This window comes from Rhinolophus ferrumequinum, chromosome 23, assembly GCF_004115265.2.
Source record: "Rhinolophus ferrumequinum isolate MPI-CBG mRhiFer1 chromosome 23, mRhiFer1_v1.p, whole genome shotgun sequence".
NCBI classification, from domain to species: domain Eukaryota; kingdom Metazoa; phylum Chordata; class Mammalia; order Chiroptera; family Rhinolophidae; genus Rhinolophus; species Rhinolophus ferrumequinum.
The window spans coordinates 9,944,977-9,964,815 of record NC_046306.1 but is presented as its reverse complement, the minus strand read 5'-3'; positions in this window follow the sequence as shown (position 1 = coordinate 9,964,815).

The window sequence follows — 19,839 nt, the reverse complement described above, 5'->3', positions numbered from 1 at the left end:
TTGTGTAAAACCATCTCAGTAGAGATGAATGGAGAGCTTTGACGAGCTGTGGCTCACTCCCACACCCTGCTAGGAGTGTGCCGGCCCAGCTTTCCCTGCCTTTGGACTCAGGAGTGTGGAGTATGGGGTTGGGGGAGGGGCTGTCTCTTTTGGCTGTCCTTGGGGTTGGGCAGCAACTGGCCCGAATGTTGCTGCTACAAGATCCTCCTTCCTAAATCAGGACTCTGGGTGCTTCTGGGAATCACTGTCTGTTCCTTCTCCCCGAGAGTGAATGTGTCACTGGGCAAGCTTTCCAGCAGCACCGATGTATGCTGGTCTGAATTGAGATGCTGAGGCAGTGGGGTGGCGGGAGAGGGGTGCAGACTGGTCAGGAGGCCAGCGAGGGGGCTGCCCAACTCCCATCCACGGCCAGGTTCCCTAGAAGGCAGCTCTCCCTGCACTTGTTTTGGCCGTAGGTGGCCATTTTATGTGGAAATCATTTTATGTGGAAATCATTTTATGTGGAAATCATTTTGTGTGTGTAAGTGCCATCTTCCTAAGCAGATTGTAATTGCCTGAATGGCCCAGGCTCTGTAGTATATAATGTTTTTGGACTCCCTTGCAGCTACTACTTTTTCCACCTCTAAATAGTGATGCCTGTTTTAATTCCCTCAATGACCCTCTAAGGCAGGTGACCTTTTTCCCATTTACAGATAAGGAACCTGAGGCTCAGCGAAGTCAAGTGACTTACACAAGCTATCATGATTAGGAAATGCTGGAGCTGGGAGTGGACCTGAACCCCAAAGTCTGTGCTCTCAACTGAACAGGAAGGCAGAGACTATAGTGGGGACAGCTTAGTCCCCATGATAAGGCAGAGCCATCTCTTGGGTCCCACGAAATGGGACATTGACCTTGCGTACTCCCTCTGGAGTATGTTGTTGGAGCTTGTGCAGTCAGGGAATCTGCTGGGGACGGGGATGCATTTAAAGATATTAATCTTTAAAAAAAGATCAGAAATATGTTGAGGATGGAGGTGGGGAACACGCAGTGATGTTTGTAGAGCCTTGCCCCACACCTACCGTGCTTCCCCGAAAATAAGACCTGGCCGGACCATCAGCTCTAATGCGTCTTTTGGAGCAAAAATTAATATAAGACCTGGTCTTATTTTACTATAATATAATATATTATATTATAGTATATTAGTATATAGCATATTATAGTATATTACTATAATATAATATACTATAAGACCAGGTCTATATAATATAATATAATATAATATAATATAATATAACACCAGGTCTTATATTAATTTTTGCTCCAAAAGACATGTTAGAACTGATGGTCCGACTAGGTCTTATTTTCGGGAAAACACGGTAAGAACCTCAAGTCAAGGCCCTTTGGGGATGAGTGCCAGAACTCAACTCAATGAACTTTAGCAAAAATGGAAACGTTTTGACTCACGGAATTAAAACATGCAGGATAGACCTGCCTTCAGATACAGCTGGATCCAGGGGTTTAAAGGTTGAAGCTTTTGTATCTTTCTTTTGGCCCTGCTCTCCTTCATTCTTAGGCAGACATCTTGTCATAGCCTAGATGGCTGCCAGGAGCTCTAGGCTTTCTTCCTCCCAGTTCAGCATTGCCAAGAGGAAGAGAGCTTCTCATTTCCAATGGCCTTAACGTCAGCAAAATACTGGGGTTGCTGCTCATTGGCCTGGCTCATCTCACATGTGCAATCTCTAAGCCAATCAGGAAGTGGAGCATGGACTGCTCCAATTGGCTGGGGATGGGCTAGGTGCTCATCCCTGGAGGTAGGGGAGAAGTCAGTCCTACTTGAACCACATGGACCAAGAGTGGGAAAAGGATAATTCCCCAAGAAAAACTCAAGGAGCAGCAGGTGTGGGGTATGGGCAGGTGCCAGACAACAGACATCCTCCTCATGGGAGGTGGAGGAGCTACCATCCAGCTATCTGGCTTTGCCACCAACTTGCCGTGAAGTCCTTGAGCAAGCCCCTTTCCCTTTCTGATGATCTCTACGGACTAATCCAGCTCTGAGCATCTGAGGCCATCAGACTTCATTTAGCTAATGGCCTGGCATGCTAGCTGAACTGATCCGAGCTGTGGCTGAGGAATGCATGGCCTTCATAAACCCTGAGATTGAACTTGGGACCGGACACCCAGCCTCCTGTTCCTGCCCGTCCTGGCAGGGTACAGCCTGTGATGATGGGAGGGAAGAACTCCGAGGAGGTTTCTTTGCACATCCCCAGCGTTCTCCGTCTATAATTGGCTCCAAATGAAATGATCTCATCCCTGAACACTGAGAAAAGGGGGTGGTGGGGAAACAGTTCCCTGGCAGCATCTGACATATTTTGTGACTAACCCGTTTTTCTGCAGGAGAGAGAGATGGTCCGTTCTCTTGAAGACGATGTGAAAGTTTGAAAAAAAGTCTCGGTAATAGATTGAGGAGGCTCTAGCTTTTTAGGCTTTTGAGAGAGAGGCTCAAAGCATTTCTCCACACCGTCTAAACCAGGTGTCTTCTGACTGTTGCTCACAAGTCAACGTGACCACTTGTCACTCACATTAACCCCTGGCCAGGAGGAGGTGGGCATGGCCAATTCATCAAGTGATATATCTTGATGGAGTTTTGTGGCCAGCTGAAGCTCGTTTAAATGCCCATACATTAATTTTGAAAGATGAGCTCCTAATCAACTTTTTAAAAACTTGTCACAGCACCATCTGTTTGGCGTTTGTCACTATTGCATTACATAAGAGGAAAGACATTTTTAAAGAATGCGGCTGCATTTAGTAATTGGATCGCCGGAGAGGAGCCAAGCCGGGGCGGATGGCACCGTGATTCAGAAATGCCACAGGCCCTTCTCTGGGGTGCGGCAGCCTCCCCAGATTCCACACGGTCATGGCAGAGACCTGAGTGCAACCCAGCTTGTGAGACAGGCTCTGGGGGCTTCTTTTCCTCTTGTCTTTTTCTCCCTCCCATGAGTTCCCTCTCACCTCTGCCAACTCAGATTAATTCTGTCAAGTATTAGCAATAACCAAATGATTTCACTTCCCTACGCCCCAATTTCCTTACCTGGAAAATGGGAATAATAATATAGTGTTGCCGTGAGGTTTAAATGTATTAGTACATACAGTGCCTGGTACGTAGTGAGTGCTTGATAAGTGTTAGCTATTATATAAAGCTATGTCTGATACATCGTAGGTGCCTAATCCATGTCCATTTTCCCTTTTATTTGATTCAACAAGTATTTAGCAGCAGGGCTGGCTTCATGGATGTGTAAACTGGGCAGTCACACCAGGCCCCATACTCAGAAGCGCTGTAGTTGGTATAATGCTCTGTAGCTGCTGTCTTGAATTCGTAATCATTTTTGAACAAGGAGCCCTGCGTTTTCATTTTGTACTGGGCCCTGCAAATTATGTAGCTGGTCTCACCTAGAATGATGCTATGTTTTATTGGCTTGCTCAATGTTTAAATTAAACAATTGAGTCCTCATTTTAGAATCAGGAGAGTTCACATAAAAACCTGGGATATTCTGGAACATTAGAACATCTTACCATAGTGGGTCCATATTTCCACATACAGCCAATGATGGACCTGGGCTGGGTGTTGGTACCCTGTACGTCAGGGCACATGCTTCAACCCAGCACTCCTAGACGCTTTGAACCGAGTCCCTTTGCTCATTGACAGCATGGCAGTTAAGGTCATGCGCTTTGCAGCCAGCTATGTTTTCAGCTTTGCCAGTCACCAGCCATTTGACCTTGGGCAAGTAGCTCTTTGCCTTAGTTTTCCACCTGTAAAATGGAGATAATGATGCTAACTATAATCTCTCTTTTAGATGTGACAATTAGGCTGGTTAATATAGGTGTACGTGAAGCATCTAGGACATGTTGTATTATTATTGCTAGTTTTTTATTCTGATCTGGTGCAGAGGCTCAGATCCCAAGTCTGAGGGGTGTCCCTCCAGGAGCTGGAAGCTGGACCTGCAGCAGCTGGCTGTGAGGTTACTTCCTCCCGCCGTCTTTAGGAACACCCCTGCGCGAGTCAGTGTTCACTCTCGCTCTCCACCTGCAATGTTAGAGTTTGTAAGTGGTTCCAACTGGGCTTTCTACACCCCTACCTAGCTCCAGGGGTGGGCATGTGACCCAGGTGGTCCAATCAGCATAGTCCATCTCTGGTTCTAGAGATTTGGTTATGGGATGACCATATGACTCAAGTTGGTCCAATCAGAGTGAATCCTGGGATTTTTGCCATGCTGTTGGGGAAAAAAGCTGTCTTTGGCCCAAGATTTCTAGCTGTGATAATGATACAACCCTGGAGCTCCTAGTAAGAGTCCAATACATGGAGAAAGAGAGAGAAAAACTGAGCCCTTATGACATCTTTACAACCCCTGGATCCAGCCACACTTGAAGACATTACCCTAAGACTTTTAAGTTCTAAAAGTGAGAGGGCATCTGAAATCTTGTGTTTGGGATCTTTATATATTATCTCTTGTAGTTCAGAAATGAACACTGTGGAGAAGCGGCTATGATTACAAAGGAACCAAGCCTCAGGGAGATAAGTGTCTTCCCCAAGGAAGGTCACACAGCAGGTCAGGAGTTGGAGCTTCGATTCGAACCTAAGTCTTTTTGACTCCTGAGTCTTTCTTCCACTCCACATTGTCTGAGCTCTGGACAAGAGGGTCTGTGGGGGTAATAGACAAAAGACCCGAGTCCCATTTTGGTCATTATTTTCTGTGTGACCTTGATCAAGTAATTTCTCCAATATGAGCCTCAGTTTCCCCATCTATAGTAGTACTAACCCCATCGGGTTGTTGTGAGGGTTAAATGAGATAACTTGTGGAAGTAAAGTGCTTAGAATAGGGCTGCGTATGTAGCAGTGAACATAAGCTATTATCATGGCTCTTTTTTTAGGGAAAGAAGGAGCTTTAGGGGTTTTACCCCCTCACCTGAAGCCAACATGCTCTCTGCCTCCCTGTAGGTCACAGGCTCCCAGCAGTCTTGGGTGGTGCCTTCATCCATCTCCTGCCAGACATGCAGACCTGGCTTACTTACCCGGGAAGCAGGCACTTAAGGAGCTGCTTCCCCAGTTTCTCTTTTAATTTTCATTACATAAATTTCACATTTCCTGGAATATAGATCTTGAATGACTGGACTCATTTGGAAATTGAGTCAGCAAAGGGCCTCATTTATATTAATGGTGTCTCAAGTCTGACTCGCAAGGAGGCCGAGACAAGGATGGATGATGGTGACTCCAGGCTGAGATGCTCCAGGCTGAGCTCGGATGCTGCTTTGGATGAGCAGGTACCTCTAGATTTAGGCTGGGACCATTCTTATTATGTGGGAGGCTCCTGGATGCAAGGACTGTGTTGCTCCCTGGCTTACAGTCCCCCAGTGACAGCCCACAGCTCTCAGAGAAAATTCCCTGTTATTCCCCCTGCTTGACAAGTGCTTCGTGATACGCTCCTGCTGACCTCTCCCACCTCCTGCCCGCCACTCTCCTCCTCACTCATCTTTCTCCAACTAGGCTGGCCTCCCAAGACTGTTCCTGCCTCAGGGCCTTTGCACTTGCTGTGCCCTCTGCTTGACAGTCTGTTCTTCCAGCTCTTCCTATGGCTAGCTCCTTCCTGTCAATCATATCTGGTCTCACAAGCACCACCTCCGCAGGGGTCTTTCCTGACTGCTCATCTAGGGTATCACTCCTTGGTCCCCCTATTATCACCACACATTTCATTTTCTCCATAGTGCTAAGCTTCATAGGATGTATTCATTTTCTTTATTTGCCTCAACAACATGGGAAGTAGTTATTATTGCCCACGCTTGACAAATGAGGAAACTGAGCCCTGGACAGGGCAGTGACTTGTTCGAGGTCACATGGTGAATTAATGCCAGAACTGAGACTCCAACCCAGGCCTCCTGACCTTTTGCAAGGGCGCCTCTACCCAACCAGGTGCCTCTCCACCAGTGGAAGCCATGTCAAGGTCTGTATTGATACTGGAGAGCGGTCATGCATTGCACTCGTGTCATGTGATCTGGGTTTCGATCCCGGGTCTGTCACTTGCCTGCTGTGTGACCTTAGGTAAATTGTTAAACTTCTGGGAACTAAGTTCTCTGGTAGCTGGGCTCTCAGATGGCCCCAAATGAGTCTCACCTCCTGGTATTCACTCCCTTGTGTCACCCCCTTCCACAGTGAATAGGGCTGACCTGTGGGACCAATAAGATATCGCAGAAGTGACTTCCAAGGATGGATAATAAAAAGACATTGTGACCATAGAATATTATTCAGCCTTAAAAAGGAAGGGAATTCTGACACATGCTACAGCATGGATGAACTGTGACGGTATGCTCAGTGAAATTAGCCAGTCACAGAAAGTCCATATGATTCCACTTACGGAGGCACCTAGAGTAGTCAGATTTACAGAGGCAGAGTAGAACAGCAGTTGCCGGGGGACGTGGGGAGCGGGCCGTGAGGAATTATTATTTAATGGGTAGAGAGTTTCAGTTTTGCAAGATGAAAAGAGTTCTGGGGATGAATGGTGATGACAGTAGCACAACAATGTGAATATACTTAATACCACTGATGTGCACACTTAAAAAAATGGCTAGCGATGGTAAAGTTTATGTTATGTGTATTTTTTCACAATAAAAAAATTGGGGGGAGAAGACATTGCAGCTTCTGTCTTTCCCTTGGATCTGGGGGAAGCCTCTCAAGAAACCTCATGGAGAGATTCATGTGGCGAAGAGCAGAGGCCTCCTGCCAACAGCTTCACATCAACTTGCCAGCCATGTGAGGGAGCCACCTTGGAAGTGGGTCCTCCAGCCCCAGTCAAGCCTCAGCTGACTGTAGCCCTGGGGCCATCTTGGCCCCCTTTCATTAGAAAGTCTATTTCAGAACCAAGCACCTAAGCCATTCCTGAATTCCTGAGCCACAGGAACTGTGTGAGGTAATAAATGTGTATTCTTGTCTTAAGCCCCTAAGTGTTTGGGTAATTTGTGATGCAGCAAGAGATACCAAGGTTCCTCATCTGTAAACTAAGGATGATGATAATTTCACAGAGTTGTTGTTGATGATAAATTCACGATGATACTCACGATGATTATTTCATAGGTTGTATTTCATCGGGTTGCTGCTAAGGATTAATTAGCAAATGTATGTGAGGTGGTGTTTGGAACAGTGCCTGGCACACAATAAGTGGTCAATAGATGTTAGCTAGTATGATTTTATGTTCTCCATGATTTCTGGCATTGTGAGGAGCTCAGCCTGGACAATAAATCTCCATTAAGGAACAGACGGAGGCCCCAGGCTGCAGTGGGAATAATAATGATGGCAACAGTGAGAGCTACCATTATTGAGCACTCACTGTATGACAAGCCTTAGGCTAAGCACTTCATATCTGTTCATTGAAACCCTCCAGCAGTCCCTTGAAGTAGATATTATTTCCCCTCTTTATAGGCAAGAAAACCAAGGACCAGAGAGGGAAAATGACTTGCCCTAGGTCACACAGCAAGGAGGTGGTATAGCCTGAATTTGAATTCAGGTGCCTCAGACCCCACAGTTTCTCTTCTGAACCACTAGACTGAGACTCCAGCTTGAAATCCCCACAAAGACCATCTTTCACCTTTAGCAATATCCCCTTTTTACACAGGGTTAATTGCCAACACATCTGACAGCCAAACCATTTGTTCCTTTATGTCCCATCTGCAGAGGGTCAAATTCCCTTCCCCTTGGGAGACCACAGAACAGATTCCCTTAGAATTTTTGTTTTTCTAATTCCGATATCCTCACCTGGACTCTTTCCTCTGATATCCAGGACTGGGGATAAAAAGAACACACACACGTACAGAAAAGCACAAAAATATTTGCCTGGCCTTAGTTCCCTATAGTGTCTTATCAGAGGCAGTTTAATTAGCCCCAAACCTTTGCAGCCTGGCACCTCTGCCAGTGGCTCTTCACAGACAGCTCTCCTAATATTTGCTGTGGGGACATGTGGCCTTCAGGAGGGGCTTGTCCCCAGACAAGCGATGAGCTCAGGACATGGGCATCGCCACACCTGCTCCTCTCCCCAAGGAGGGTGGAAACAGTTGTGCAGCCACTGACAACACAGCCTTTTTTGAGCTTGGTCTTGTGTGTTTACTTGCATGTAGGCAGAAGGGCAGATGGGGCCAACCAAGGCTGGGGGGGTCCAGAGGGAGGGACAAGGACATTTGCACCTGCAATGTGGCAGTGGCTGCGCTGGGCCTCCTTTCCTCCGTGCCATAGCTTTTCAGATATTTTTGACCATGAGTTACAGGAAGAAGTATTTTTGCATCATGACCTGTCACACACACACACACACACACACAATTGAAATGAAAGTTTGATAAATCTGTATTCACCTTATTATGAACAATGCATGCAGATATATTCTATTCTGGTCTAGTGTAGTCTACTCTATGTTATTCTTTCATTAAAAAAAAATGCTAGTCATGACCCATGAAATCGATTTCAAAATCCCTTGATACAGAAATCTGGGTCTGTGAACTTGGATGGGACAAAATTCTGTATCTTTATTTTCACTGACCTCTAGCTGAAATATAGCACTTCCTGTAATTATGAATATAGGCAACAAATTGTAATAGTATTAGCTGTACTTGTGACATTGTTACTATTAGGTTGGAAATTATGGTAGTTACTAGACCCACTGCTAGATTTTGTTAATTTGTTAATAAAGAAGCACACATTATTATATCACATATTTAAAAATATTTTCTTAATTTCATTTCAATAGTATAAGGTTTTTTGCAAACCTATGTATTTTATTGTATGCACTTAAAATTAGTATTCTGAGAAAGGGTCCATGGGCTTTATAGGACTGCCCTGGGGGTCCACGGTGCATGACGTTGTCAATAAATGTTTATGAAAAGGAAGGCATGAATGAGGGAGGGGAAATGAAGAAGGAGAAGGATGGAAAGAAGGAAGGAAGGAAGGAAGGAAGGAAGGAAGGAAGGAAGGAAGGAAGGAAGGAAGGAAAGAATGAAGGAAGGAAAGAATGTCTTAATTTATTTCAGAATTGCAGTGCTTAGCCACAGCTTACATGTAGAAGGTGCCACTCTGTGTTTGTTGAGTGAATGATTATTGTAGTTTTATAGTAAGTCTTGAAGTCGGGTAGTGTCAGTTCTCCAACTTTGTTCTTCTTCAAGATAGTGTTGTCTATTCAGCACATTTTACTTCTCCATATTAACTTTAGAATCAGTTTGTTGCTGTAACAAAATAACTTGCTGGGATTTTGATTGGAATTGCATGGAATCCATATGTCATGCGGGGTCGCTGGTCCTGCTCCCCACATAGGAACGCAGGATATGGCTAGGCCAAAAAGGAACACCCACGGAACCATAGGTAGGGGAGTCATACCACTATAGTCTCACTGGAGGCTGGATTCACACGACGTGCGACCTGCTGTCCGCTTTTCTGCCAACCGACCGACTCTCCTCGTCTCGACTCCCCAGCGCAGCTGTGGCAGTTATACTAGTGGCCAACAGTTCAATGGTTATAGCTGACGGCCAATTCGCCACAGCTGACATCTTTCCACGTGAGGCCGAGAGCCTGGAAACTGCTCTCTGGGGCTCTGTCCCCACACCCATAATTCACATAGGCTTTCTTCACTCTTTTTCATTACTTTTTCTTTGCTCTCTTACTGGATGATTTCAAATGACTTGTCTTTGAGTTCAGAGACTCTTTCTCTGGATTGTTCAAGTCTCCTATTTAAGCTCTCTATTGCATTTTTCATTTCATTCATTGTCTCTTTGTCAAATGTCTCATTTTGTTTGTGTATCGTTTCCCTGATTTCGTTGATTTGTCTTTCTGTGTTTTCTTATAGCTTACTGAGCTTCCGTAAAACAATTATTTTGAATTATTTATCAGGAAATTGTAGACCTCAATTTCTTTGGGGTCAGTTACATGAAAATTATTGTGTTCCTTTGGTGGTATCATATTTTCTTGATTTTTGTTTTTGTTTTTGTTTTTTTTTTTGTTATTCCTTGAGGTCTTGCATTGCTGTCTTCACATGTGAAGAAGCAGTCACCTCCTCCAGTCTTTATGACTTCCTCTGGGAAAAAAAATACCTTTCCCTGCCAGCCCTGCTAGGGATTCAGAGACTTTCTCAGACCTTTTCTATAGAAACATCTGCTCCACATTTCTTGTTTCCTCTTAATGAAGGCGGGGGCAGGGGGGTACAGTTTCTTAAGATTAAGGTTCTTCAGATTCTTTGCCTTCTCTCAATCTTGCATAGCCAAGCTGGGTGCTGATAGCCTCCTATTTGCTTTCCCTAGGGCGGTGCTGAATCCTCAAGTTTCTGTGCTTTCTTCCAATCCTGTACAGTTGGGCCTGCTTTCTGTGTGTGCTCACTAGCCATTTGCAAAGGCTTATACTCACTACCCATAGTGTGTGTATGTGGTGTGTGTGTGTGTGTGTGTGTGTGTGTGTGTGTGTTTGTGTGGTGCATGTAGCATTGGGCCTTGTTTTTTGGATCTACTCTGACAATCTCTGCCTTTTTTTTTTTTTTTTAACAGGACTTTATTGGGGAACAATGTGTACTTCCAGGACTTTTTTCCAAGTCAAGTTGTTGTTCTTTCAATCTTAGTTGTGGAGGGTGCCGTTCAGCTTCAAGTTGTTGTCCTTTCAGTCTTAGTTGTGGAGGGTGCAGCTCAGCTCCAGGTCCAGTTGCTGTTGCTAGTTTCAGGGGGCACAGCCGACCATCCCTTGCGGGACTTGAGGAATTGAACTGGCAACCTTGTGGTTGAGAGCCCACTGGCCCATGTGGGAATCAAACCGGCAGCCTTCGGAGTTAGGAGCCTGGAGCTCTAACCGCCTGAGCCACCGGGCCGGCCCTCTGCCTTTTAATTGGTGTGTTTAGACCATTGACATTCAAAGTGATTATTGAATAGTTGGATTAATATCTAGTACCTTTGTTACTTTTTCTATTTGTTGCCTTTGTTGTTTGTTCCTATTTTTATTTTCCATTCTTTTTCTGCCTTTTGTGGGTTTTTAAAATTAGTTTCAGGGGTACAAAACAACATAATGATTAGACATTTTCACACCTCACAATGCCTTTTGTGGTTTTAATTGAACATTTTATATGAATCCATTTTCTCTCCTTTCTTAGCATATTAATTATACTTTTTTAAAAAACTTTTTTTAGTTGTTGCCCTAGAGTTTGCAGTATACATTTACAACTAATACAAGTCCACTTTCAAATAACACTATATCACTTCACTGGTAGTGTATCTAATAATAATAATATAAGAATCCTAATTTCTCCCTCCTGTCCTTTGTGTCATTTCTGTAATTCATTTCACTTTTATATATAAGCATACATAAACATATGCATATTTTATATACATATATATAAACTATATACATAAGCATACACAATCAAACACATTGTTAGTATTATTTTGGACAAACTGTTATTTGCTAGATCAATTAAGAATAAGAAAAAGAAAAGTTTTTATTTTACCTTCACTTATTCCTTCTTTGATGGTCTTTCTTTTTTATGTAGATTTGAGTTTCTGACCTGTATCATTTTCCTTCTCTCTAAGGAACGTTTTTTTTTTAACATTTCTTGCAAGGTGGTGTACTGGCAACAAATTCCTTAAATTTTTGTTTGTCTGAGAAAGTTGTTATTGCTCTTCCACTTTTGAAGGATAATTTTTCAGGGTACAGAATTCTAGGTTGGTGTTTTATTTCTCTCAACACAAATATTTCATTTCACTGTCTTGCTTGCATGGTTTCTGAGAAGAAGTTGGATGTCATTCTTATCTTTGTTCCTCTACAGGTGACATTCCCCCCCTGCCATATCCCCCATCCCCAGCTTCTTTCAGGATTTTTTTCTCATCTTTGATTTTTATGTAGTTTGAAAATGACATGCCTACGTGTAGTTTTTTAGATATTTATCCTACTTAGTATTCTCTAGGCTTCCTGGATCTGTGATTTGGTGTCTGACATTAATTTGCTGAAATTCTCAGTTGTTATTGTATCAAATATTTCTTTCGTTCCTTTCTCTCTTTCTCCCGTGTGTTGCATTCCCATTACGCATATATTTATTGTACCTTTTTGTAGTTGTCCCACAGTCCTTGAATAGTCTGTTCTTTTTTTTTTTTTTTTTCAGTCCTTGTTGTCTTTGCTTTTCAGTTTTTGAATTCATGTTCTACTGGAGGGAGGAATTTATATTCTATTGGAGGGAGTGAGCCATGTGGTTAGCCTGGAAAAGATGTTCCAGTTAGAAGGGACAGCCCAAGCAAAGGCCCTGGAGGGGTGGTATTCTTGGTGTATTGGAAAATTGACTAATGGCCAATGTGTCTGAAGGGGAGGGAGGAAGGGAAAGAATAGTAAGACAGGAGGTTAGAGAGGGTAGAGGGGCCTGAGAGGGGAGCTGGAAAGGGGTGGTATTAGGTGAGTCCATGGTGGGCATGTTTGAGGAACAGTGAGGAAGCCAATGAAAGTGGAGCAGAGCACCCTCAGAGGAGAGCAGGGGGAGGTGAAATCAAAGAGGCAGGCAGGGGCCCCGGGATGTATGGCCTTATAGACCATGCCAAGGACTTTAGATTTCATTCAAATGTGATGGGAAGACTTTGGAAGGCTTTGAAAGCAAAGTGACATGATTAGAGTGACAGGATCCCTCTGGCCACTGTGTTGAGAAGAGCTTGAAAGGGATCAAGGGCAGAAATGGGGAGCCGGATCTGGAGGCTGCTGCAATCATTAGACAATAGAGAGTGATGGCATGGCCCAGAGCTGTGGCAGTGGAGAGGGGAGAAGTGCAGCTTGCAGATCTATTTTGAAGGCAGAGCCCACAGGAACTGCTGACAGGTCATTCATTTCAGCACTGTTTGTTATAGCAAAAGTTTGGAAGCAACCCGAACACTCAGCTGTAGGAGACTAGCAATTACTTTGTACAATAGGGCATGACATAGGCTCGCAAAAGAACGAGGAAGCTCTTTGTGTATTAATACAGAATGATTTTCAAGATATACATTATGAAATGAAAAAAGCAAAGTGCAGAGCACTTTTTGTGAGGGGTAAAATTACACAAAGTGAAACAAATACACAGACACATACACAGTCCTTGGTTATTCTGTTCTAACTGTTTCAATTTTTGTTCTCTTTGCTTTTCAGTTGCCCAATTTATGTTCTATTGGAGGGAGGAATGTATGTCCTATTGGAGGTAAACAATAAACAAAGTAAATAATAAAATATACTGTGTCAGAGGTGGTAGGTGTTATGGAGAACTACAAAGCAGAGTAGAGGATGGATTGTGAGAGTTGAGTGTGTGGCCCCTGTAGGCATTGTGAGACATTTTTTTTTCAAGAGAGAGAGGGAGAGAGAGATAGTAAGGCCAAGGACACCCAGGTATCATTGACATGAAAGCCAAATGACCAGAACTGGGGTGTTGGTCCATGAGTACAGCATAGGGAGGGTTACCACTGCTTGCATATTGGGATGACAAGTCAGTTATATTTTCATACCGTGTCTCCTTCAACCTGTGCTGCCCCTCCAGGTCCCCAGATTCAGCCTCCCATACAGATTTTCACACTCCTGCCTCACCATGCCCAGAAAAGAAAACAAACTCCACTTTGCTTGTTTTCTCCATACCTTTTTATTGAACTCCGCAGACTTCATTAAGGGACCATTTGCTTAGAAATTCTTAAACATTTGGACGTATTTTACAAGACAGGACAGCAGCTGGAGGTCACAATTTCATCTCATCACATGCATAAAAAGACACTGGGTTTTTGTTGTTTGGTTTCTGTGTGTGTGTGTGTGTGTGTGTGTGTGTGTGTGTGTGTGTGTAATGCTCATTTTTGCCTTTACAGGAAGGACTAGAGACGTCAATTGATTAGAGATGAACAGAACCCAAGAACATGACCCCAAGAAAAGAGCGCTAAGGACATTGGTCATTTATGGCTAAAGTGATTGGCTTGGCCGCCATCATGGGCGGGGCGATCAGAATGGCTTTGCTGGCGGAAAAGCCTCCACTTCACACTACAGTTCCTGGGAGAGAGAGATGGTCTTAGCTAATGGGATCGGGCGCATGCTACCATGGGGGCACTGGTGCTCAGAAAATAGGAAGACATTGGCTCTAAAAGCTGGAGGACAGGCTGGCCCTCTTTTCCAGCTGGACTCCCATGGCTCAGGGAATGTGATCCAGTTTCCAGATGTCAGCTCTCACATTCGTGGCCCCAGCCAGTCCCAAACCAGGGAAAATACCTACTTTGGACCCTTGGCTTTGCTCATTGGAAAACCACTTTGTGGTCTCCCCATGGGCTATGTGTGAGCTAAACAAGAATGTGAGGCTGAAAATGCAGAGTAGGAGAGTAGGAAGGAGGCTGGAGTTACCCCACGGACCCCCTGAAAGTGTAGCTCTGAGAAGCCCGTGGCCCCTAGGGCAGACAAATGTCAAATTTGGACATGATGCTGGTCCCCGATTGAGTCAAAGAACAGATGGCGGTGGGGCTATCATAGGCTTCAGTGGGAGGGGCCTCCCATGTCTCCTTTCTACCCAATTAGCAATACCTCAAGCCAGGTAAGAACTAATAAACTCCTTTAATCACTCACACATTCACTCATCATTCACTCACTCAGAAGTAAATCATTTTACACATTTACTCATTCAAAAAACAAAAAAAACAAAACACACACAGGTTGGGTGACCACTGTGTGCCAAGGGCATACGTCGGGGGATAACCCTGAGTTCCTGGTGCAGGAAATGGTGTTCCCAGCCCTTGACCTTGGATGAAAGCCAGGATAGGTCTGGAGAGCAAAGTGCCAGCTGCCAGCCCAGCAGCTGCTAATCTTCCTCTTCCCCACCTACCAGGCATACTGAGCTCAGAGATCAAGCTCATCTAACAGAGAACCCAAAGCTCTCGTGAAGACCAGAGGCCGTGAGCCAAGCCATGGAGAAGTCCAAATCTCTTGGGCATCTTCCCTTGTGCTTTCCTCCTTGTTTTCCAAACCTGAATTAGCTCAAGGAGGCAGGAAGGAGGGGGCGATCCATGCATGACCCTCAAGAGTATCCCAATGGGACAGAATTGGGAGTTTTCTTCATTTCCCAGGATTGTCATGTCATTGCAGCCACTAACTTGAGCTATTCCTGCAGGACAAAGCTTCACAGGGATCTTGGAAACTGGCAGCTGCTCAGTCTGTCCATTCAAACCTATCATCCTGCCTCACCTCATGACAAAACAACCTGAGACTATGTGGACTTGCGGTCTCCCTGAGGATGAAGCCCCACCTTTTCCAAACCCACCCTACACAACTAAGGGGGACTCAACCCTCTTTTTGTCCAATGTTCTATTTAAAGAACGCACTAGCTAGACCCACTTGGGAAGGGGCTACAGATGTGGGAGATGGCATTTTGCCGGGAGACAGCCGAAGACTTGTTTCTGCTGTAAAACTGGATTACAGCTGCCTCTCTATTGGTCCTTCTGGACTTACTTCATCGGATGGGGACTTTCAAAAGATTTGAATGGGATTTCCTGTTTTATTTGCCAGGGAGAAAAAAAAAAAAGCCCTTTGGGAATGGTGCCATTTGCTATTGCCTGGGCAGTTTGTACATTTGGCAGCTGGCTAATGGGTAGAAGATAATTGTGTCTCTTGTACAGAAAGCCTGAGGCCTACGAGGACACACGGTCTGGACAGAAGGGCTGAAGCACCGTGAGACAGCCAGCCCGAGCAGGGATTGCTTCTTGACTGGCCTGGGGGAAGGTAGCATAAGCGTCATCCCACCCGAGGTGGTTTCTCTTAGGGCACTGGGGATGGGTCGGATGGGTGATTGACAGGGTCATTGAAACCGTTCAAGATAAGGAGCAAGGAGGGAACCGGGTATGCTCTGCCACCTTCCCAACCTGGCATCTTCTCTGGAAGCTCCAGATACTAGCATTTGAGTTTCTGCTAACTGCGCTCCCTGCCTTTGCCTCAGGGGCTTGAGTCTGTGCCCAGATGTTCAACACACACACACACACACACACGCACACACACACGCACACACACACGCACACACACACCAGAAAACAGAGAGGGAGAGAGAATTTCCCTGATTGTTCAGTCCAGTTGCCATGCAATGCTAGGTTCCCTCTGCAACATTCATTTTGTACGTCATCGAGCTTCCAAAGAAACACCTGTGGTATCAAGGCGCTCACCACCCAACATGGCATCAAGTCCCATGGTTAGGTAGCCCCACCTGTTAGAAGTGCTTCCTTGATTTGACCTGAAATTGACCGCCCTGTTCCTCTCATGCAAGAGGAGCTATCAGAGACGCGCACGCAACCATCCTGCAGGCTGGTGGTTTCTTCTTCAGGTGAACCGCCCCACTTCACCCCATCCCAGCCAAGCTTTAGAGCTTTTCAGGATCTTTGCAGAGAGGAATGGAGAGTTAGGATTAGAGGTGAAGATAAGCGGCCAATTGATTTACTGAGCCCCTCCCAAATCCATTTATTCAAGCTGACGTTTTTGGGGAGTTCAGTTGAAATTCCAGGTTAAGACAATATCAGGGACAGTGAATGGAAACCCAAACTATACACCCTCTTTCTAGCTTAAAGTAGTTGCAGGCAAAGGTGTTTGTTTATCTGGGCATTACACCTAGCAAACTACTGGGGAAAACAAGTTTATTGTTGTTCTTGTGCAGAGGTTTTAAAAAATGTTGTCTGTTTTGTTTGGCTCTGGTTTAAACCAGATTACCAGGAATTTGGGGCGGGGGTGGAGGTGGAGGGTAGGGTGCGAGCTCTGATTAGGCTTTTAGTCCAGAATAATAGATTTGTGGCTGAGATGGTTTCCTCTTGAGGTGGTTCCAGTGGGCATGGCTCACTGCCATCTGGGGGTCCTGATTCGGCTCAGATCTCTGATCTTGGAGGAGGAGGGAGCCCTGAAACTGACAGTGAGGCAGGTGGGATATGAAAACCTAAATGAATGCAAGTTGGAGATTATCTGAGCTTTCTTCATCTTCCTGCATGAGTCGCTGGATGGAGAATTACTTTCTGCTGAAGATCCTGCTTCGTGAGATGTCCTCTGCCCATCCAAGGCTGGAAACCGCTTGGTGGAATTCATGATCAGGACAGTCCAGAAACTCCCTGAGGTCTGGATAGGTGGAAGCTGCCCTTGCCATGCACGTGTGACTCCATGGAGCCAGCCGCTGGAAAGGGAAAGGGAGATGAAATGGCAGATTTTGGGGACATGTCTTCTCAGGGTTTGGCTGTCTGGCCACTGTTTTTTTGGTGAGGCTGCTGGAAATGGATTGAAATGAGGAGCTGATAAATAGGTGATGAGATCTGAAGCTCAGTATATTCTCAGAGATTCACAAGAACCAGAAAATGTTCTGTCCTTCAGATCCTATGGATATCACAGGGAGCAGGTGCTGGACATGGCAACAGGCCAGCCAGGAGGGGCTCGGGTGTGTTCTGGATCTCAGAAATGCTAGTGGGAAGTTGGCTTGCATGAGATTTTTGGTTCTGAAATCTTGGAAGATGAAAAAACTCAGTCCCCTCAGGTCCCCAAAGGCCCATGGGGAATGAGCTAAACCAGACCACATCCCATCCTGATTTTGAGAGTTGTCTGTAGCCCTCCTTTCCCTGCTCTTAATCCTGCACCCGAGCCCTGGATTCCTAAGAACAATGAAGAGGAGAAACACACAGACAGAATGAAGAAAGTAACAGTGTCAACAGACCCTAGGCCTAGTGTCAGGAAATGTCTGCAGGAGGAAGTCAGACCCTAAAGTCTTTCCCCACCCACAGAAAATCAGAATCAAAGGGAAGAAGAGAAACAGCAACCCCAGGGGCAATGGGAATAAATGAAAAAGACCAGAAAATATCAGCTATGATAATGACCAAGAATAAACCTCCTAAGATGTTACTCTATATTACAAAAGCAGAAATTACACTTAATGGCTCTATGAACAGAAAAATAAACTACTCTGAGATGCCTGGACATCCTATGATGTAGTCATGCATCAGATTCTTTTAGAGCCAGAAAAATGGCAACAGAAAATGCAGCGGTGACTCTTATTTCTGGGTGTAGCCAGGGCTGGTTTGGATCACCCAGGCTGAGTGAAAGCATTTGGATGTTGTCATATAAGCAGTGAGAGGCGAGGAAACTTCAGCTCAGGGCTGGAAGCTCTCCACTGTCCTGCTGGGGGCTCAGGCAGACCCCTTCTTCCTCCTGCCAACTGCGCAGCCACAGAAAAAGTCCTTTCCCAAAGAATCTTAGAGGCGTTTCACCATGCTCTCGTTTGATTCAAAGTTGCTTGATTGGAGGCTGAAGCCTGGGATTAGTTGGCAGAGAAATAAGGAAAGGAGAGAGATAGAAACCTGGCTTTAGTGACCCTTGTCCGTGGTGAATTTTAAATTTCTCCTTGTCCATAGACTAGACACTCCAGCCATGACTTGGAGCAAAACAGAAATATACAATACTTACAAACATCAACAATACATAACAGTTTTACAGAACAGAATACTGTTTTGTTTTTTTCTCCTTAGAAACGTGAGTCTTATTAAGAGAAAGGGCAGAAACGAGGCTACAGTTACTAAGACACGGTGGAGAGATTGGGAACGAGTTAGAAAAAGTTTGTATCACCAGCAATTCTCAGGGGCAAGTCGGATGGGTTGAAAGGAAATGGCCTCCTTGGGAGTTTGCTGTTTCCCCATCTTCTTCTTCCTTCTCGATCCCCAATGCTTTTAGAGAAAGGGGCTTCATGGGAACAAATATTCTCTCCACCTTTTTCTTTCCCCATTAAGTGTGCTTAAGAATAAAATTCCTAAAGAAGGCACTGAGAAATCCACTGCACCAAAGTCCAGTTGTTTTTCTTTACCCAAAGATAAAAAGGTGAAGAAATGGACTCCTCCAGAGTTTGCCCACCTCTGTCTGCTGGTCACAGACTCTCCCCTGTGTGATTGGGACACATATCTACCTGGTCCCTAGCCCTTTCTGATAATGGTGGAAGTTGGAACTCAAGTTCCGCTGGGTTCTTGACAAGTTCCACTGAGTTTGCCAAAGGACCAGGTATCCATCCACCTCCAGCCGCTAGTCTCGTTTCTTTGGGTTGACTTTTTTTTTTCTTCCCACGTTCATTGGTTCAGGAATGGCTGGGACACAGACAACCAAGTCAAAGCAGTAGTTGCCTCCGTATCATTACTTTCCTCTCCTCCATCGAGACCCATCAATCATTGGTTACCTTCTCAGTGGAGACTCTTAGGTAGATTTCCCAGTGCGTATACACAGTTACAGGTAGGGAGTACACATATTAAAGATCTCCGTACGTTCCTGTTTGGCAGGAGGGAGCCTAGGTAAACTTACAGCACTCTATTTTGAATCGGGCACAGGGTAAAAGCTATATTCCCACAATACATACACAAGTAAAAGAAAAAAAAAACCCCAAAACAAAACGCAATACTTTCTAAGCATAGTGTATGCTGAGTTTCAGTTATTCTGTTTCTATAAGAACTCTATAGGGCTCTGGCTGTTAAGCCTGAAAAGGTAGGTTCTTAATACTTCTGAATTCGTCCTTCAAAAGTGACTCAATAAAATGCGACTTTAAGGTCAGACAAAATGCACAAGGAAGGAAGGGCTAAGTCCTGTGTGACCACACAAGGCAGAAAGGGCCTTTGGTTACAAGGAGAGTTGCACCAATTGGTTATTAGTTTAAAAAAAAAAAAAAGAAAAATCATTTTCAATCTGTACACTTCTTGTCTGCTTCAACCAACAAATGAAATGCCTTGATTTGAAGAAGGGGTGGTAAGTTCCTTCTCACTATATATGGCTATATTTCAACATGTTCACTTTCCTGATATGTAAAATAGACTATATTATTATTATTAATATTATTT